The sequence below is a fragment of the Hemitrygon akajei genome, chromosome 25, assembly GCF_048418815.1.
Source record: "Hemitrygon akajei chromosome 25, sHemAka1.3, whole genome shotgun sequence".
In the NCBI taxonomy this organism is placed as follows: domain Eukaryota; kingdom Metazoa; phylum Chordata; class Chondrichthyes; order Myliobatiformes; family Dasyatidae; genus Hemitrygon; species Hemitrygon akajei.
In genome coordinates, this window is record NC_133148.1 from 11,673,383 (window position 1) to 11,689,237 (window position 15,855).

A 15,855-nucleotide genomic window follows, 5' to 3' on the forward strand; every position below is an offset into this window, starting at 1 on the left:
CTGCAGCTTTTCCCGATCCTGTGCCGTGGCCCCTGCGATGCAACCAGTTAGAGTGCTCTCCACGGTATATCTGTAGAGATTTGCTAGTCTTTGGTGACACCTCCAACTCCTACAGCCGCCGAGGTGCATTCTTCGAAATTGTAGCAATATGTTGGGGCCAGGATAGATTTTTCGAAGACCAAGTACTTTATCAAAGTATGTCACCATATACAATTCATATGAAATCCATAATAGAATAATAACCATAACAGGATCAATAGATCAGACGTGTTGACACCCAGAAATTTGAAACGGCTCGCCCGTTCCACTCCATCTCCCTTCCTGAAGTCTGCAATTAATTTCTTGTGCCTCCATGAATCCAGATTAAATTCCTGAACTATCTACTTTGCTGGGTTTCGGATACATTTCTTCTTTTTCCCCACAAGTTATATGATTTATAGATGTTTATATTTTTCACTCTGCCGCTGCTGCAAAAATGCAAATTTCACATCATGTGTCAGTGCCTCTTTGATTGCACGTCAGTTGTGTCAGACTTTGAATGCCAGTTTATGAAGAACCATATTATAAGGAATTCTGTATTTCTCCCCCTCTGACCTTTTACCCTTTCTCACTGCCTATTACTTCCCCCTTGGTCTCCTCCTTCCCTCTCTCCCATGGTCCACTCCCCTCTCCTCTCAGATTCCTCCTTCAGCCTTTTCCTCTCTCCCATAGTCCACTCCCCTCTCCTCTCAGATTCCTCCTTCTCCAGCCTTTTCCTCTCTCCCATGGTCCACTCCCCTCTCCTCTCAGATTCCTCCTTCTCCAGCCTTTTCCTCTCTCCCATAGTCCACTCCCCTCTCCTCTCAGATTCCCCCTTCTCCAGCCTTTTCCTCTCTCCCGTAGTCCACTCCCCTCTCCTCTCAGATTCCTCCTTCTCCAGCCTTTTCCTCTCTCCCATGGTCCACTCCCCTCTCCTCTCAGATTCCTCCTTCTCCAGCCTTTTCCTCTCTCCCATAGTCCACTCCCCTCTCCTCTCAGATTCCTCCTTCTCCAGCCTTTTCCTCTCTCCCATGGTCCACTCCCCTCCTCTCAGATTCCTCCTTCTCCAGCCTTTTCCTCTCTCCCATAGTCCACTCCCCTCTCCTCTCAGATTCCCCCTTCTCCAGCCTTTTCCTCTCTCCCGTAGTCCACTCCCCTCTCCTCTCAGATTCCTCCTTCTCCAGCCTTTTCCTCTCTCCCATGGTCCACTCCCCTCTCCTCTCAGATTCCTCCTTCTCCAGCCTTTTCCTCTCTCCCATAGTCCACTCCCCTCTCCTCTCAGATTCCTCCTTCTCCAGCCTTTTCCTCTCTCCCATGGTCCACTCCCCTCCTCTCAGATTCCTCCTTCTCCAGCCTTTTCCTCTCTCCCATGGTCCACTCCCCTCTCCTCTCAGATTCCTCCTTCTCCAGCCTTTTCCTCTCTCCCATAGTCCACTCCCCTCTCCTCTCAGATTCCTCCTTCTCCAGCCTTTTCCTCTCTCCCATGGTCCACTCCCCTCCTCTCAGATTCCTCCTTCTCCAGCCTTTTCCTCTCTCCCATGGTCCACTCCCCTCTCCTCTCAGATTCCTCCTTCTCCAGCCTTTTCCTCTCTCCCATGGTCCACTCCCCTCCTCTCAGATTCCTCCTTCTCCAGCCTTTTCCTCTCTCCCATAGTCCACTCCCCTCTCCTCTCAGATTCCTCCTTCTCCAGCCTTTTCCTCTCTCCCATGGTCCACTCCCCTCCTCTCAGATTCCTCCTTCTCCAGCCTTTTCCTCTCTCCCATAGTCCACTCCCCTCTCCTCTCAGATTCCTCCTCCTCCAGCCTTTTCCTCTCTCCCATAGTCCACTCCCCTCTCCTCTCAGATTCCTCCTTCTCCAGCCTTTTCCTCTCTCCCATAGTCCACTCCCCTCTCCTCTCAGATTCCTCCTTCTCCAGCCTTTTCCTCTCTCCCATGGTCCACTCCCCTCTCCTCTCAGATTCCTCCTTCTCCAGCCCTTGACCTTTCCAACCCACCTGGCTTCACCCATCACCTTCCAACTTCCTCTCCCCCCACCTTTTTTTTAGTTTGGCATCTTCCCCCTTCCATCTCAGTCCTGAAGAAGGGTCTCGGCCCGAAATGTCAGCTGTCTATTCATTTCCGTCGGTGCCAGAGCTGCTGAATTCCTCCAGCATGGTGCGCGTGCTGCGAAGTTGACTTTGTAGTTGACAAGGCCAAGCAGCCTTTGATAGGCTAAAGCTTGGAAGAAGCAAAAAAATGGAATCGTTGCAAGTACTCAGCTGATCTAGAGACATCTGTGGAGCAGCCAGTAGATATTTGAGGCTGGGGAGTCTTCCTGTAACACATGTAAAATGCTGGAGGAACTCAGCAGGTCAGGTGGCATCTGTGGAGAGGAATAAACGGTTGACGTTTCGGGCCGAGATCTTTCCTTGGAGGTAGTATTCATGGGTTCATTGCCCGTTCAGAAATCTGACGGCAGAAGGAGTTGATTGTGGACGTCTCTTAATTCCAGGGGTGGGGGCTTGGCATGCTGAGACAGTGTGTAGTTACCCGTCACTGGAGAAGGTGGCGATGGGCTGCGGTGGTCCGGGAGCTCTGTGCATACCTGCAATGTTGTTAGTGAGCAGGCTCAGGGATTTTCACCCAGTGGCGATGTGGTTTCCAAGTCAAGGTGGCATGTGGCTTGGGGGGCAACGGACTGGTTGTTCAAGGATCAACTTTATTCACCAATTACATTTAAATGTGCTGTGTTGGTCAGGGGATGACATGCAGCAGTCAACAATTCTGAAGAATTGTACACAATACAGATGTGAGTTAAATGTGCATAAATAATACATTTCAGCATATATTTACAATGACAAACCGCCTTACATATAAACTGGTTTAAAGTGACTGCAGTGCAAGGCAGAGATGGGTGTTGTGGGGGGTGAACTACAATGTTTGATCTGATTAACAGCCGGGGGGAGAAACTTTAAAGATGGCCTGAAGTTTTTGTTTTAATAGTCCTATTGCGCTTTCTCACAGTGAGGTTTTGGAAAAGGCAGCTTGTTGTGGGGGTTGGTCTGCAAAGACTTTCCTGCCTCCTGGTTCGGCCTGGACATGCACGTACAAATCCTGCAGTGACGGTAGAGTGCAGCCGCTGATCTGTTTGTGTTTTACTGTCCGTGTCCTAGCTGGAAGAGGTCATGGAGTTGGAAAGTCCTGATGAATGGCTGAGTGGTGCAGACTGGGTGAACGGAGGTGCTTATCAAATGGTCTGGTATATGGTGCAGACTGGGTGAACGGAGGTGCTTATCAAATGGTCTGGTATATGGTGCAGACTGGGTGAACGAAGGTGTTTATCAAATGGTCTGGTATATGGTGCAGACTGGGTGAACGGAGGTGTTTATCAAATGGTCTGGTATATGGTGCAGACTGGGTGAACGGAGGTGTTTATCAAATGGTCTGGTATATGGTGCAGACTGGGTGAACGGAGGTGCTTATCAAATGGTCTGGTATATGGTGCAGACTGGGTGAACGGAGGTGTTTATCAAATGGTGTGGTATATGGTGCAGACTGGGTGAACGGAGGTGCTTATCAAGTGGTCTGGTATAGTGTGTTGTTGTAGCTGCCCTTATCCAGGCAAGAGTAGAGCATTCCATCACACTCCTAATGTGAACATTGGCGAACAGACATACTTTATTGATCCCGAGGGAAATTGGGTTTTGTTACAGCCGCACCAACAAGAATAGTGTAGAAATATAGCAATATAAAACCATAAATAATTAGATAATAATAAGGTAATCATGCCAAATGTAAATAAGTCCATGACCAGCCTATTGGCTCAGGGTGTCTGACACTCTGAGGGTGGAGTTGTAAAGTTTGATGGCCACAGGTAGGAATGACTTCCTATGACGCTCAGTGTTACATCTCAGTGGAATGAGTGTCTGGCTGAATGTACTCCTGTGCCTAACCAGTACATTATGGAGTGGATGGGAGACATTGTCCAAGATGGCATGCAACTTGGACAGCATCCTCTTTTCAGACACCACCGTCAGAGAGTCCAGTCCCACCCCCACAACATCACTGGCCTTACGAATAAGTTTGTTGATTCTGTTGGTGTCTGCTACTCTCAGCCTGCTGCCCCAGCACACAACAGCAAACATGATGGCAGAGTCATCAGAAAACTTCTGAAGATGGCAAGACTCTGTTTTGTAGCTGAAGTCCGAGGTGTAGATGGTGATGAGAAAGAGAGACAGGACAGTCCCCTGTGGAGCCCCAGTGCTGCTGACCACTCTGTCTGACACGCAGTGTTGCAAGCGCACGTACTGTGGTCTGCCAGTCAGGTAATCAATAATCTGTGACACCAGGGAAGCATCCACCTGCATCACTGTCAGCTTCTCACCCAGCAGAGCAGGGTGGATGGTGTTGAACGCACTGGAGAAGTCAAAAAACATGACCCTCACAGTGCTCGCCGGCTTGTCCAGGTGGGCGTAGACACGGTTCAGCAGGTAGACGATGGCATCCTCAACTCCTAGTTGGGACTGATAGGCGAACTGGAGGGTGTCTAAGTGTGGCCTAACCATAGGCCGGGGCTGCTCTAGAACAAGTCTCTCCAGGGTCTTCATGATGTGGGAGGTCATTGCCACAGGTCTGTAGTCATTGGAGCCACTGGGGCGTGGCGTCTTCGGAATGAGGAAGTGAGATACTCTCACTAACCTGTTTTTTTTTCTGTACCCACATTATTGAAATGGCTGCGCTTGTTCAATTCTTTTTAACACATGGGGTTTGAATTTTAATTTAGTTCATGGGTTCTCAACCTGGGGTCCACAGACCCCTTGCTTAATGGTGTTGGTCCATGGCATTAGGAATTTTGGGAATCCCTGGTTTATTGAGAGAGACAGTTGACAGGACTGGAACCCGGTGTGGTCTGGTTTGTTGTGTCCAGTTTCGTGTTCTGAGCTGACAGGACTGGAACCCGGTGTGGTCTGGTGTGTTGTGTCCGGTTTCCTGTTCTGAGCTGACAGGATTGGAACCCAGTGTGGTCAGGTGTGTTGTGTCCGGTTTCCTGTTCTGAGCTGACAGGACTGGAACCCGGTGTGGTCTGGTGTGTTGTGTCCGGTTTCCTGTTCTGAGCTGACAGGACTGGAACCCGGTGTGGTCTGCTGTGTTGTGTCCGGTTTCCTGTTCTGAGCTGACAGGACTGGAACCCGGTGTGGTCTGGTGTGTTGTGTCCGGTTTGTGTTCTGAGCTGACAGGACTGGAACCCGGTGTGGTCTCGTGTGTTGTGTCCAGTTTCCTGTTATGAGCTGAGAGGACTGGAACCCGGTGTGGTCTGGTGTGTTGTGTCCAGTTTCCTGTTCTGAGCTGACAGGACTGGAACCCGGTGTGGTCTGGTGTGTTGTGTCCAGTTTCCTGTTCTGAGCTGACAGGACTGGAACCCGGTGTGGTCTGGTGTGTTGTGTCCGGTTTCCTGTTCTGAGCTGACAGGACTGGAACCCGGTGTGGTCTGGTGTGTTGTGTCCGGTTTCCTGTTCTGAGCTGACAGGACGGGAACCCGGTGTGGTCTGGTGTGTTGTGTCCGGTTTCCTGTTCTGAGCTGACAGGATTGGAACCCGGTGTGGTCTGGTGTGTTGTGTCCCGTTTATCGTTCTGAGCTGAGAGGACTGGAACCCGGTGTGGTCTGGTGTGTTGTGTCCAGTTTCCTGTTCTGAGCTGACAGGATCGGAACCCGGTGTGGTCTGGTGTGTTGTGTCCGGTTTCCTGTTCTGAGCTGACGGGATTAGAACCCAGTGTGGTCTGGTGTGTTGTGTCCGGTTTCCTGTTCTGAGCTGACAGGACTGGAACCCGGTGTGGTCTGGTGTGTTGTGTTCGGTTTCCTGTTCTGAGCTGACAGGACTGGAACCCGGTGTGGTCTGGTGTGTTGTGTCCGGTTTCCTGTTCTGAGCTGACAGGACTGGAACCCGGTGTGGTCTGGTGTGTTGTGTCCGGTTTCCTGTTCTGAGCTGACAGGACTGGAACCCGGTGTGGTCTGGTGTGTTGTGTCAGTTTCCTGTTCTGAGCTGACGGGATTAGAACCCAGTGTGGTCTGGTGTGTTGTGTCCGGTTTCCTGTTCTGAGCTGACAGGACTGGAACCCGGTGTGGTCTGGTGTGTTGTGTCCGGTTTCCTGTTCTGAGCTGACAGGATCGGAACCCGGTGTTGTCTGGTGTGTTGTGTTCGGTTTCCTGTTCTGAGCTGACAGGATCGGAACCCGGTGTGGTCTGGTGTGTTGTGTCCGGTTTCCTGTTCTGAGCTGACAGGACTGGAACCCGGTGTGGTCTGCTGTGTTGTGTCCGGTTTCCTGTTCTGAGCTGACAGGACTGGAACCCGGTGTGGTCTGCTGTGTTGTGTCCGGTTTCCTGTTCTGAGCTGACAGGACTGGAACCAGGTGTGGTCTGGTGTGTTGTGTCCGGTTTCCTGTTCTGAGCTGACAGGACTGGAACCCGGTGTGGTCTGGTGTGTTGTGTCAGTTTCCTGTTCTGAGCTGACAGGATTGGAACCCGGTGTGGTCTGGTGTGTTGTGTCCGGTTTCCTGTTCTGAGCTGACAGGACTGGAACCAGGTGTGGTCTGGTGTGTTGTGTCCGGTTTCCTGTTCTGAGCTGACAGGACTGGAACCAGGTGTGGTCTGGTGTGTTGTGTCCGGTTTCCTGTTCTGAGCTGACAGGACTGGAACCCAGTGTGGTCTGGTGTGTTGTGTCCGGTTTCCTGTTCTGAGCTGACAGGACTGGAACCCGGTGTGATCTGGTGTGTTGTGTCCGGTTTCCTGTTCTGAGCTGACAGGACTGGAACCCGGTGTGGTCTGGTGTGTTGTGTTCGGTTTCCTGTTCTGAGCTGACAGGATCGGAACCCGGTGTGGTCTGGTGTGTTGTGTCCGGTTTCCTGTTATGAGCTGACAGGATCGGAACCCGGTGTGGTCTGGTGTGTTGTGTTCGGTTTCCTGTTCTGAGCTGACAGGACGGGATCCCGGTGTGGTCTGGTGTGTTGTGTCCGGTTTCCTGTTATGAGCTGACAGGATCGGAACCCGGTGTGGTCTGGTGTGTTGTGTCCGGTTTCGTGTTCTGAGCTGACAGGACTGGAACCCGGTGTGGTCTGGTGTGTTGTGTCCAGTTTATCGTTCTGAGCTGACGGGATCGGAACCTGGTGTGTTGTGTCCGGTTTATCGTTCTGAGCTGACGGGATCGGAACCTGGTGTGTTGTGTCCGGTTTATCGTTCTGAGCTGACGGGATCGGAACCTGGTGTGTTGTGTCCGGTTTATCTTTCTGAGCTGACGGGATCGGAACCTGGTGTGTTGTGTCCTGTTTATCGTTCTGAGCTGACGGGATCGGAACCTGGTGTGTTGTGTCCGGTTTATCGTTGTGAGCTGACGGGATCGGAACCTGGTGTGTTGTGTCCGGTTTATCGTTGTGAGCTGACGGGATCGGAACCTGGTGTGTTGTGTCCGGTTTATCGTTCTGAGCTGACGGGATCGGAACCTGGTGTGTTGTGTCCGGTTTATCGTTCTGAGCTGACGGGATCGGAACCTGGTGTGTTGTGTCCGGTTTATCGTTCTGAGCTGACGGGATCGGAACCTGGTGTGTTGTGTCCGGTTTATCGTTCTGAGCTGACGGGATCGGAACCTGGTGTGTTGTGTCCGGTTTATCGTTGTGAGCTGACGGGATCGGAACCTGGTGTGTTGTGTCCGGTTTATCGTTGTGAGCTGACGGGATCGGAACCTGGTGTGTTGTGTCCGGTTTATCGTTGTGAGCTGACGGGATCGGAACCTGGTGTGTTGTGTCCGGTTTATCGTTGTGAGCTGACGGGATCGGAACCTGGTGTGTTGTGTCCGGTTTATCATTGTGAGCTGACGGGATCGGAACCTGGTGTGTTGTGTCCGGTTTATCGTTCTGAGCTGACGGGATCGGAACCTGGTGTGTTGTGTCCGGTTTATCGTTCTGAGCTGACGGGATCGGAACCTGGTATGTTGTGTCCGGTTTATCGTTCTGAGCTTACGGGATCGGAACCTGGTGTGTTGTGTCCGGTTTATCGTTCTGAGCTGACGGGATCGGAACCTGGTGTGTTGTGTCCGGTTTATCGTTCTGAGCTGACGGGATCGGAACCTGGTGTGTTGTGTCCGGTTTATCGTTCTGAGCTGACGGGATCGGAACCTGGTGTGTTGTGTCCGGTTTATCGTTGTGAGCTGACGGGATCGGAACCTGGTGTGTTGTGTCCGGTTTATCGTTGTGAGCTGACGGGATCGGAACCTGGTGTGTTGTGTCCGGTTTATCGTTCTGAGCTGACGGGATCGGAACCTGGTGTGTTGTGTCCGGTTTATCGTTCTGAGCTGACGGGATTGGAACCTGGTGTGTTGTGTATTCAGTGATGTTCTTCGGCAGACTACTGTTGTAGCCCGTGGTCATCTGATTTACTGATACCTTCCTGTCAGCTTGATCAGTCTGGCCATTCTCCTCTGAACTCTCTCATTCACAAGGCATCTTCATCCCACAGAACTGCCACTGACTGGATTTTTTTTTTGTACCATTCACTGTAAACTCAGGAGACTGTTTTCCAAATGGTCAGGGCATCAAAGGTTATGGTGAGAGGGCAGGTGTATGGAGTTGAGTGGGATCTGGGATCAGCCATGATGGTTTGGCAGACCAGTCTTGATGGGCTGAATGGCCTAATTCTGCTCCTATGTCTTATGTTGTGCGTGAAAATCCCAGTGGATCAGGAGTTTTTGAGATACTCAAACCACCCCATCTTGCACCAACAATCATTCCGCGGTCAAAGGCACTGAGATCACATTTCTTCCACATTCTGATGTTTGGTCTGAGCAACAACTGAACCTCTTGACTGTGTCTGCATGCTTTTATACATTGAGTTGCTGCCACATTGAGTTGGCTGATTAGATTTTTGCATTAACGAGCAGGTGTACAGGTGTACCTAATAAAGTGGCCACTGAGGGTAGGACCATAAGAAGGTCATTTGGCCCAGCAGGGTTACAGGCCGAGTGAGCCTGTTCGCACCCGTGTGACCAGTTAATCTGCTAGCCCGTGCGTCTCCGGAATGTGGCAGGAAACTGACCCACCCTACTTCGAGCAGGATAACGCACAGTGTCACAAAGCACGCATCCTCTCCAGCTGGTTCCGTGACCACGACAATGAGTTCAGTGTACTCCAGTGGCCCCCACAGTCACCAGGTCTCAGTCCAATACAGCGCATCTGGGATGTGGTGGGATGGGAGATGCTGGACAAACAGTCTACAGCAGCTGTGTGATATTCTCATGTGAACATGAACCAGGTCTATTCGGAAAGAACTTGTTGAATCCATGCCATGAAGAATCCAGCAAAGTTCCAGGAAATCCTACCCGGTGTCAGGAAGGATATGGCATTGGCAGTATATAGTTAAATATTCATCTTGATTTGCTTTGAAGCAGAAGGAATCTCATTCAGTAATGGGACAACAGCTTTATTGGTGAATGTGATGGCAACAGATTTAATTTTGAAAGAAATGCTTTTGGAAGCTCAAAGTGAAATGTTGTGATGATTATAATTTACCAAACTGTGCCTGAAGCAGTTTGTCTGCATTGGCAGGTAATTGCTATCAAACAAGTTCATGCAGTTGATCAGCAATTTTCACCCTTTTTCTGCTTGTGGGTCCACTTGTGATTTTCATTTCTCCCTGGCCACCGCCCTCCATAGTCTCTGCTAGGTGCTGAAGTTTTTCTTTGTCAACTGTACTAATTATTCTAGTATAACTCAGTATTTGTTTTAACAGGTTATAGGTATTATATGTTAAATATAATATTATATGTATGAAAAATAAAATTTTCAACACTCTGAATAGGATACTTTATAATATAATCTTCCAACCAACAATAAAGATGTGCTTAATATTGTTACTTAGGGTATTTAGGAAGATTCTTGCGATGATGAAAACTAGTGAGTGGTTGCAACTTGGCTAAAGATCATCGAAGATTCTCACATCAAGCTGTTACAAACTTTTGATAGCAGATGAAGAGCTTTAACTAAAACCACATTCAGCTAGATAACAGGTAGGAAATCAAATTAAAAACAACATTGCTTTCTCCCAGAGCTGGTGGAAACCTATTTTGAATATCACAAGTTATCCAAAACTTTGCTGGCTGTGTGTGAATTTTGCTTGTGCTGGTGTATCACTCTGCAACTCAATAAGACGTTCTTGCAATGGGCTGTCGGCGTTATTCACGTTCACCACCTAACCTGGAATAGGCATCTCCAGCAGGTCTCTGAACCGGAATTCCTTAACAGTGTGCAGTTGTTTCAGATGATCAAGGTACACAATCAGATCATCATCTTGCAATTTGATTTTAAGAGAGGCCAGTGCAGGAAATTGCAGGGACTTGTGACATCCAATATCGCTGCTTAAAAGTTAGAGTTTTCCAGAGAAAGAGGTAATAGCCTTTTTGACTGTGAGATTGCAGTTCTTTCCTTGTAACTGTTTTGTTTTTCAGTTTTCCAAATGTGTCTGACAAGTAAATCAGATCAGTCTTATCAGCAGCAGTTTGTTCTTCAGGCTTAGAAATGCTACAGTGCTGTCAAAGGAAAGCAATGTTGGCTTCTTTTCAAAGTACAAGTATCAGGGCTTTAGCGGAAGTTGCAATGGTGGGTAGACTTCATGTGTTCTCGCCTCTCTGCAGTTAGCTGTGTCTGCCCGATGATCCCACCGCGGTAACCTGTGTCCAGCTGCGTACTTCTGTGTGGCCTTGCTGCAGATTGTGAGTGGTGAATTGTGCCTCTCACATCATCTAGCATATTCTCCCATTTATTTTATCCAGGATTCCAATTAAATTACGTATATTCATCTGTTTGATTTATATATTTCAGTCATATTTAATTAAAACAGTAAATTCATCATGGCCCGTTTAGAAACTCCTGTGGTCCCACCGGTATCCTGTTCTCTTGACCCTATGAAATCTGGCATGGCCCCCTGGAGCCCACGTTGAGAACCAGTTGTAGAAGCTGCCCTTGAGCCTGGTGATACGTTCTCTGAAACGTTTATACCTCCTGCCCGGAGAGAGGAGCAGACGGATTGGTCGGGATGGGCAGCAATCCTTGGTTATATTGGTCACTTACCTGAGGCAGCGGGAGGTGTAGATGGAGTTGGTGGAGGGGGTGCTGGCTTGAGTGTTACCTTGGCTGGGTTCCTCACCCTGTGCCTGTGCCCCCTGTAGATGGAGGGGAGGGATGTGCCCCTGATGTTTCCAGCTGGCCCCTGCCACTCTCTGCAGCTTCCGGAGTTCCAGCACATTCAAGTTGTTGTAAGCTCCAGGCCGTCTCTGAGCATGTTCAAGACGCAGCAGTAGATTGAAGTAAGGTTCAAAAATGCCTGGAAGGCCTTGGGTGAGGCAGTGTCTATGGAGAGAGACTAAAATCATCTTTCATTAGAAGACAGAACAGAATGCACCCGCACTTTGGCCGAAAATGTCCAAAGCCTTTAACCTACTCCAAGATGAATTTAACCCTTCCCTCCCACGCAACCAGACATTTTCTTGTTATCCAGGTGCCTTGTAAATGTTCCTAATGTATCTGCCTTTGCCATCTCCCCCCCCGGCAGGGCAACTCTGTGTTTAAAAGAAATACTTACCTCCAATCATAGAATTATGTCCCCTCGCCTGCCGTATTAGCCACTAGAACCAGGCAAGGTGAGCAATCAGTTGTTCAGGTTGTTGGGAAAGTGGCTGAACGGCCACTTCTCATTACGACCCTGGAGGAGGAGATACAGGAGCCGGAAGTCGCACACTCTGTTTTAGGAACAGGTTCTTCCACGCTGCCATCAAATTTCTGAAGGGTCGATGAACAGTACCTCACTAATTTGCTCTTTTTGTTCTATATTTATCGTGGCAGTTTACAGTGCATCGCCGTGTACTGCTGCCACAGAACAAGGGACTTCACAACAGTCAGTGATAAATCCGAAGCAGGCTTCGGATTGAGGCTGGGCTGATACAAGATGGCACCTCCGTCTGCTGCCTAAATAAACCCTCTCGGTCAGCACCATTGCAACTTGCGTCACTCACTACGCTGCCTCCGAGGATCTCCTGTCTGGCAGGGACACGAAGGGCACCATTGTCTGCGTCTGAATCTGAGTTTACAGGAGGCTGAAGAGTGGTGCTTTGGCCCCCTCGCGCGTCACCTTGTCGCGGTGGAGAGGCTTGTGAGATCTGAGCTCCTGACTGTAGCGGCACCTGGTGGAGCCGCACAGTGGCAGGAAGGTTCCAGTCAAAGAGCGTCAGCGGCGTAGCTGGTGGGACGCGGTACATCACAGCGGCAGCGGAGGGTCCCCAGTTGTCCCACTGGACGCTGACCCCGATCTGTCACGGGCCACGTGGAGGCTGCATGCGCATCAGTCTCCCCGCGAGAGTCAGACACTTCCGGTCAAGATGGTGCCAGTGGATGATTCCTCGGGCGACATCTTCCAGATGGTCAGTCATTTCAGCTCTTCTACGTTTTCTACTTATTCTTTTTATCTTAATTTTGTTTCTGAAAGCGTTGGAGCCTGGGACTTGCCGTCTGTAGTTTGATCAAGCGAGCTCACACTCTGCTGTCCTCGAGAGAACTCCGGGACAGACACGCGCGCACGAACCACCGCGAGGAGAAGCTGAGAGTCGAGTTGAGGGGGCTTCTCACCGATTAAACCATTGAGGAAGATTGAGATATCGAGGCAAATGCAGAGGAGAGCGAGCAGTTCTCTGAGGGGCCGATAGGTCCGAGTCGCTGCTGGCTCGCGATGCTCATGGAGGTGCAATGGAAATCCTGAGATTTATGGATTGGACTGCAGTTCATACTGGCCTCTTGTGGTTCAATTTGTTTTGTTTTGGTTGCTGGGGTTTGGGGTTCGATGTTCTTTCTGTTTCTCCTTCTGGGCGATCGGTTAGGTTTTGTGCGAGGGAGGGGTTGGGGTTTCTGAGTTTTGTTCCTTTTTCTTTTATGCGGGGTTACAACTAGATGACGGGGGGGGGGTTTGATGTTTCTTTCAACTACATGTATGGTTTTCAGTATTCTGTGGCTATCTGGAGAAGGTAAATCTCAGAGTTGTATTCTGCATACGTACTTTGGTAAAGAAAGAACCCTTTGACCGTTAAACAGAGCCACGTGCAGGTATTGGCCACTAAGGGGATCTACCCAAACGTCTCAGGTAGGTGAGTCCCAGATTATTGTCTACAGCTGCTTGAGGACTCGCCAAGAGGCAACCCCTCTGGAGAGACTCGGACCCGACTCGTGTGGTCACACTCCTCCTGCAGGCGGTACTGAACGAGTCTCCGGAGAGACTCGGACCCGACTCTGCAGGCGGTACTGAACGAGTCTCCGGAGAGACTCGGACCCGACTCTGCAGGCGGTACTGAACGAGTCTCCAGAGAGACTCGGACCCGACTCTGCAGGCGGTACTAAACGAGTCTCCAGAGAGACTCGGACCCGACTCTGCAGGCGGTACTGAACGAGTCTCCGGAGAGACTCGGACCCGACTCGTGTGGTCACACTCCTCCTGCAGGCGGTACTGAACGAGTCTCCGGAGAGACTCGGACCCGACTCTGCAGGCGGTACTGAACGAGTCTCCGGAGAGACTCGGACCCGACTCTGCAGGCGGTACTGAACGAGTCTCCGGAGAGACTCGGACCCGACTCTGCAGGCGGTACTGAACGAGTCTCCGGAGAGACTCGGACCCGACTCTGCAGGCGGTACTGAACGAGTCTCCGGAGAGACTCGGACCCGACTCTGCAGGCGGTACTGAACGAGTCTCCAGAGAGACTCGGACCCGACTCTGCAGGCGGTACTGAACGAGTCTCCGGAGAGACTCGGACCCGACTCTGCAGGAGGTACTGAACGAGTCTCCGGAGAGACTCGGACCCGACATGCCAGAACATTCACTTTTAACAGCTGCGTCATTTTAAAAACTTTCATTTGGTTGTGCTGGCACAGGTTTTCAATTGTAAAACCGCAGGTGTGTCAATCTGTGGTGGATTAGTCTGTCTGAGTCAGCATGGTAAGTATGATTTCTTGGTTGGCTGAATAGATCCTGGCTGATAAGCTCCCCTCGGATGCCGTGTGCCCTTTGGTGTAAGTGGATTGTATTGGGACCCGGTCCTGGGTCATTATCGTTCTTTATGATTGACAGACCCTTCAGCCCATCTAGACCCTGCTCACCATGAAGGATCAACTTTATTCACCAAAGTATTTGTTATCAAGGATCGCATGTCTCATCACCATGTGCTACTTTACAAATAAATGTCAAGATAGTAAATGGTGACAAATACATACTTTCATCATAAATCACAACATTTACTCACATTAGGAATTTTCTGTAGCGTGTTGGTGCAATGTGCAACAAGAAACATTCACTTAACTACGAAGAATTATATAGAAATAAAGTACAGATATGGAATAAAATGTGCATAAATAGATGCTGCCTGGCCTGCTGAGTTCCCCCTGCATTTTGTGGGTGTTGCATAAAAGCCAGCATTACTTTAAAAAAAAGTGGTTTAATGTGTTTAAAATGCAGTTCTATGACAGGGGTAATAGAGGGGGTGGAGGGGGCTAATTGGAATGGTTGATCACATTAACTGCCTAGGGCAAGAAACTTTTAAGGAGTCGTAAGGGAGCTGGGGAAAAGGCAGTTTGCTGTGTGGGTAGTGTCTGGAATGACCTTTCCTGCCCACTCCTCTGTCCTGGACACGTACGAGCCCTGCTGTGTCGGTAGATGGCAGCCACTGGCCTGACTGTAGTTTCTGTACGCTGTGAGAGGATGTTACACCCAACCAAACAGTAGTGGCTGATGTGAGAGTACTGCCTGTCGCCTAACCAAATGAAACGAATTGTGTAGAGTGGATGTGGCGAGGGAGTCGAGGATTTGAGGGTGCAGCCCCGGAACAAAGGGCCGTCACTTTGGAACCGAGGTGAAGGATTCCTTCAGGCAGAGGCTGGTGAATCTGTGGGACTTGCTGCCCCTGAGGGATGTGGAGGCCAATTCACTGGGTGTGCAGAAGGCAGATATTTATGGGTTCTGGGTTGCTTAGGGGGGGGGGAAGCCACAGAATGCAGTTGAGAAAAGTCGGCCATGATTGAATGGCGGTGCAGGCTCGATGGGCCACATCCTGTTTCTGCTCCTATATCTGATGATCTCGTGGCCTAACTAATGCCTTTTAGCAGCACCTCGTGCATTTTAGCTCGTCCAGGGTATTAAATATTGTGAGAGTCTTTGCTTTTACCACCCTCCGAGGCAGTGTGTTCTGCAATGCGGCTGTCCTCTGGCAGCCTCGGGTCCCCCCTAACTTCCAGCCTCAGACCTGTGCCTTCGGGGTGTAGATCTCTCCCGAGTGTGGTGGTTGTGTTGCTGTTTGTTGGGAGCGAGCTGTGTGCAGATCGGCTGTAACAACGTAGACTGGACGTCACAGAGTCACTGGGGGGGGTGCATTTCCCATTTCCTATGCTGCTTCAAGAAGCCAGTGTCGTGTGGACAGGTACATGTCAGGGTTCGCTTTATTTAGCACTTGCCCGTCAAAACGTGCAGTAAAGTGCCTTGTTTCCGCCGGGAACCCGCGGGAGTTGCCGTGCTTCAGGCGCCGAAGAAGCATGCCCACTACTCGTTACCGCTAACTCGTACGAGTTTTGAGTGTTAGCAGAAAGCCGCGGATCACGTCCAAACGGCTTACGGATGGAGGAACACAGTATTCCAGCTGACGCGGCTAGTCGTTACGTTTCCACGCCACTGTAATCGAAAACCTATCGCAGCATCATCATGGCCACATGAGACTCGGCTATTCCGAGAGCAATACATCACAGATACAGTGCCTTCGGCCCGACGAGTCCGTGCTGACCACAGTCCA

At 50.3% G+C, this 15,855-nt stretch overlaps 1 protein-coding gene across 2 annotated transcripts in view; it reads left to right on the forward strand.

Annotated features, from left to right (window-relative positions):
- ppp1r13l (protein phosphatase 1, regulatory subunit 13 like) overlaps positions 1-15,855 on the forward strand; it is a 109,748-nt gene that overhangs the window by 622 nt on the left and 93,271 nt on the right. The window contains exon 2 of one of the 2 annotated variants that reach the window (XM_073029047.1): positions 9,903-10,050. The exons of the other annotated variant lie outside the window; for it this stretch is intronic. The gene's annotated coding sequence lies outside the window, so the exon portion shown is untranslated. The remainder of the gene's footprint in view (positions 1-9,902; positions 10,051-15,855) is intronic. 2 annotated transcript variants of the gene reach the window in all.